The following is a 6,000-nucleotide window of genomic DNA, read 5'->3' on the forward strand; positions in this document are numbered from 1 at the left end:
GTGTCAGGAGCCCACATATTTTGGGGCATCATCCATTGCCTTCCCAGGAGCATTATAAGAAGCTGGATTAGAAGTGACTGGGACTTGAACCAGCATTCTCATATGGTACGTGGGCAATCCAGGTGGTGGTTTAGCCTGCTGCTCCTTGAAGCTCACTCCAACAGCTCCCTAGTTTGCCAATGTGCCCAGGCCTACTAAAATAATCACACTCTGAAACTATATTAATTCCCCTGTGACTAATCCAGCAGTCAGCCTGCAACCCAGCTCTCACTAGTAACATAAGAGTAGTATTACTGGGTGAAACACATATTGTTTAGCTAAATCCTAATTTCAGATAAATAATAAACTTGTTTTTAACATAAATATGTGCTAAATATTATACAAAACAGTTTTCACTGTTTATATAAAATTCAAATTTAACTGATCATCATGGTATTTGCAGTTGTTGAAGTTAATAGCCATAAGCAATCGATGAAACCTCTTGGGAGCTGCTGGAAATATTTGGTTTCTCTTAGTAAAAAGGAAATCTAGAGAGGAGGCTTTGAAACTAGTCTTTGCCTCCATTCATGGAACATTGTTCTGGGACTATGGTGGCCATCTTGCAACAATAAGGTCAAAAGCCAGGAAGACGTCAGAGATTTGAATCCAGTTTCCTAACAGCCTTGAGCTACTGAATTATGTCCAGGACTTCTTACTTCCAGACACCAGTTAGAAGCCTTAAGTGGCATGGGCTGGATTAATTCTATTTGCCAATGATGCACATTGTGTATAGGTTAAGTATCGGAGGCGGTTCATAATCTCATCGTCTTCACTCACTCTCACTTTCATATCACTGTTCTGGGAATGCACATTCTTTGCATTTCAGATTATTTGTTATCTCCAGAACATGTCATATTCACTCACCTGGATTTTTGCATATGATTCTACCCTCACCTAACACAGATGTCTGGTTTTATTTGATAATCTACATTTAAAATAAATAATCATTTAAAATTGTAATCATATTTTTATTAATACAATTATTTCTTCATTAACGCATTGCTAAAACATTTAGTGAATATGTACAATGTATTAACTGCTATGCATGGGACATGGTACATAAAATGAATAGTGCTATCACCCTTGATAAGCTCACAGTCTGGTGGAGAGTCCAGATGGACCACAAGAAATGATTATAAGATTTACTGAAGTTCAATTGTGAAACACATTAAAATATTAAAACATAGGAGGACATAAGAGAATAAACTAAGATTAATCTAACTGCAAAGAGGTTAAGGGAATTAAAAAAGTTCTTCTGAATCAGGAATATGAATTCTAATATGTTAAGAGAGATCGAGATTTAGCCAGCGTTGAATAAATAGAATTCCTGGACAAAGGAACAGCATCTTTAAAGGAGTTGGGGGAGGAGGTAACTGCTTTGGGTGAGAAAATGAAGTGACAGAAAACGTGTCAAGAGTTTGAAAAAATGGGAAGTATGGTGTGATTTGCAGATAACAGCTCCCTATACCTCAAAATACCCACCACCTCTGGATATGTAGACTTCATGGGAAAAGAACATTGCAGATATGGTTCAGTGAAGGATCTTGGAATGGGGGGGATGTATCTCACATTTTTCCAGGTGAGTCCAATGAAATTATAGGATCTCTATAATTAGGAGGCAGGAGAGGCAGTCCAGAAGATGTGACATTAGAAATAGAGGTCATGGCCGGCGCCACAGCTCACTAGGCTAATCCTCCGCCTTGTGGCGCCGGCACACCAGGTCCTAGTCCCGGTCGGGGCGCCGGATTCTGTCCCAGTTGCCCCTCTTCCAGGCCATCTCTCTGCTGTGGCCAGGGAGTGCAGCGGAGGATGGCCCAAGTACTTGGGCCCTGCACCCCATGGGAGACCAGGATAAGTACCTGGCTCCTGCCATCGGATCAGCGTGGTACACCGGCCGCAGCAGCCATTGGAGGGTGAAACAACTGCAAAGGAAGACCTTTCTCTCTGTCTCTCTCTCTCTCACTGTCCACTCTGCCTGTCAAAAAAAAAAAAAAAAAAGAAATAGAGGTCATAACACCTTGGTTGATAGTTAAGGGCCACAGGCTAAGCAATACAGAGCTTCTACAAAGTAGAAAAGGCACAAAAATAAAAATTTCCCTAAAGCCTTCAGAAAAATCATAGCCCTGATAACACCGTGATTTTAGCTTCATGAGCTATGTTCCAGACTTCTGCTATATAGGATGGTAAGATAATAAATTTGTGTGTTTTTGAGGCATTAAATCTGTAGTAATTTATTGCAGCAGCAATAGGGAACAAACACACATGAGGATGAGCTGAGACCGAGGCATGAGAATTCCGCAACATCAAGCACCCGAAAAGATTAAGCCAGATGGTGTACTTTTCCATAAAGCCCAAGGAATGCTCTGTTTATTATCATTATTATTATTTGTAAGACAGAGTTACAGAAAGAGGTAGATACAGAGAGAGAGAGAGTTCTTTCATCAACTGGTTCACTCCCCAGATGGCCAAAATGGCAGGAGCTGTGCCAATCTGAAGCCTGGAGCCAGGAGCTTCTTCCAGGTCTCCCATGTGGATGCAGGGACCGAAACACTTGGGCCACCTTCTACTGCTTTTCCAGGCCATATCAAAGAGCTGGATCAGAAGAGGAGCAGCCGGGACTAGAACCAGCGCCCATATGGGATGCTGGCGCTTCAGGCCAGGGCTTTAACCTGCTGCGCCACTGCACCGGCCCCCTCTGCATTTTTTAAAACAGGGATGGGCATGATCACAGGTCTTATTAAAAAGGTATTGGTTAGACGCATAAGATTTTAAAAACTTAGAAGTAAATCCAGAAGATACATTGCAAAGTTGTTAGGGTGAGGCTTGCCAGAGCGATAATAAATTGGGCCCAGTGTTGTTGCCATGTCGCTATGGAGATGATCATACTCAGGAGCTACTAAGAGCTACAGCCGACTAAATTGGAAGACTGAATATGGGGAGTAATAAGAAGCTGCATTTGGTCCCTGCTTTTCTGGCTTAAACAAACAGATGGATGAAGGACAGTGTCTAACCTAGAGGCTATGTGGAGATCATGAGACAAGACCTAATTTATGCATAACTGTGAGATAATCCAGAGCAAGATATTCAATTTAAAAAAAAATGGACCTTACAAATAGGATGGTCCAGGGGTGGGCACTATGGCATAGCACTTCAAGCTGCCGCCTGCAGTGCTGGAATCTCATATGGGCATCAGTTAGAGTCCTGGCTGCTTTACTTATGATTGATATCATCTAACTTCTAAGCCAGAATTTATATTTCAAGTGCTTGCCTAGATAAATGGATGTGGAAGTTAAATAGTCAACCAAGGATGGAAACATGTCTTTGGGATGTCTTGGCAAACAGATGAACTTCAAAAGTTTCAAAATGGATGGCAACACCTAAGAAATAAATTGTAGATTGAGAAGAATTCAAATATTGAGAATGTCAACTTTTAAACTCAGGTAGAATGGAGGAAGGTGCATTGCAGCCATGGGCCAAATCCAAACTGCTTCCTGTTTTATACATCATAAAGCTCTATTGGAAATCAGCAGCTTTCATGTTCACCTGTTTACACCTTATCCATGGTTGCTTTTGTCATACAATGAAAGAGATGGTCAGTTCCAACAGAAACTGTATGGCCCACAGAACATAAAATGTGCACTATTGAACCTCTCTGGGAAAGTTTGCCAGTGGCTTAAGTAGATGAGGAAGAAATAAAGAGAACATAGAAATGCTGAGATGATAAAAGAAAAGCCCCTTTTTGTAACTATTCTACTGGTCTCTACTGCCAACAGACCCTGTATTTACCATTTTCTAATATTTACACTATTACCTGCTCCTGCCAACAGACCTTCATGCTCTTAGGGTAGAGCCTGTATCCTGCTTATATTTGCTTCCACAGGCCATAACAGCACTGATAACATGTAGTCAGTGTTTTGCTTATCGAGAAGATTCACAGAGCAAGGTCAGGTGATCCATCATTTATTCAAGAATATGTAGAAAGCCATGAAATGCATGCTTTGTTAAGTAATGGCTGGAGAAAATTTAATGGGGCTCATGTTTAGCACTGGTAAAGTAAGGTAAGTAAGATAAAGGCAACTATTAAGAGCTTTTTCCTTTTAACAACAGTAAACATGCAGATGTCCACCTTATCCATGTGTGGTTGCTCTCCTATGCAAAGCTTCGTCTTAAGCCAGTTGTCCAGGTATTCAGGCTTTTGGGAAAATTTCAAACCATGAAGGGAGGATTTAGGCATTTTTCCCAATAGAAAAAAAAAACTTCCAAAGTAAATAAAGACTTTGTTACTGGATAAAAAATTGTGCAGAAGTAGAATAATATTTTGAGTGCTAGAGTTATAATTAATATTTGCATCATAAATGTGTGAAACTAACACTCAAAGTATAGCCATATGCTAATTAATTTGTTCTGTTTAAAATTTTAAATGACACATTGATTTATGTTTTATACAGGTGCATCTACTTGGAGCCAACGTATCACAAGATATTTTTGGAAATTATTCATTTCCCAGATTTTTTTGCCTCCTCATTAAAAGGAAACTTCATCTGAAAATTTGATTAATGAAAATCTCTACCATCCTAACATTAGGTTATTATAGCTGAATTTACACGCAACTTTTTAAAAAATGGATCTTACAAATAGGATGGTCCAGGGGTGGGCACTATGGCATAGCACTTCAAGCTGCCACCTGCAGTGCTGGAATCTCATATGGGCATCAATTTGAGTCCTAGCTGCTTTACTTACGATTGATATCATCTAACTTCTAAGCCAGAATTTATATTTCAAGTGCCTGTCTCAAGCTTAGAGAAGCATCTTAAACATAAACAAGGCAAGCAACATAGTAGAATTCAGGATTTATTTGGGGAAGTGAGAGAAATACACAGGAATGTGAGGGATTTATTGCAGATCAGGGCACACGTGTGGGCATTCACAGGCCGGAGCCTGGCGGGCAGGAATGACCACAAATAGTGCAGTGTGTGGGCAAAACAGGGGGAAAAAGGACAAAATGGCCCCATGCATAAGAGGTGCAGAAGAGCAGGGCAGGTCCATTGAGCTCCCCAGCCTAGTATCCACTTCCTGAAGGGGAGTGGTCGTGCAGTCTAATTGGCAGCTGGGTAGATACAGGTGGGATCACATAGGGGGTGTGAGACCACAGGAGGATGGGGGGGTGGACAGGGAATGGTCTCCAGCTCACATATTTAGTCAAGCTAATCTCATCTTCCTGACTTGACCCCGTATCACAATCCGGCTCCCTGCCAATGTGCCTGAGAACGCAGGAGTGGCACAAGTGCTTGGGCTCCTGCTCCTGGCTCCTGGCTTCACAACCATCCGGGCCCCACTGCTGTAGTCCTTTTGGGGTTGAACCAGTGGTTGGAAGACATCTCTCTCTCTCTGTCTCTGTCTCTCTCTTGCTCTCTCTCTCTCTCTCTCTCGCTCTTTCTCTGTAACTCTGCCTTTCAAATAATTTTTTTAAAAAAAGAGAAGTAACTTAGAAAAAACAAATAAGATCAGACATATTAGATACTCCTGGGTATAAATAAGAAATACTTCCCATGTGAAAACAAAATCTTGTTGGAAATTATTTCTGCAGTAGTAATTTTGTGTTAGTTCCCTTAGGAACCTATTACCCCCTAAAAACTCCACTTATGATCAAAAGTTTTACTGTACTTTTCCTTATCATTGCACTTCTATCAGACCATCTTTAATTATGTTTGTATTACTTATTTGCATTGTCACGCAACTGCCTCATAACAATCTCAGACTCTCACGGGCATGAAATAGTATGTATTTAGTTCATAGTATTCTGGGTTTATCAGTTTTGTGAAGGACTCACTCATGTATTTGTGTCGATTACAAGTGAGCAAAGTGGCCCTTCCAATTTTGACTGGAGGTTGTTGACTGATTATCAACTGAAATGGTCTTATCCAAATTACAGGGATAACTCAGTATTGTTCTATATGTTTC

Source organism: Oryctolagus cuniculus, chromosome 2 (assembly GCF_051225735.1).
Source record: "Oryctolagus cuniculus isolate XC-2025 breed Fujian yellow rabbit chromosome 2, ASM5122573v1, whole genome shotgun sequence".
Lineage (NCBI taxonomy): Eukaryota > Metazoa > Chordata > Mammalia > Lagomorpha > Leporidae > Oryctolagus > Oryctolagus cuniculus.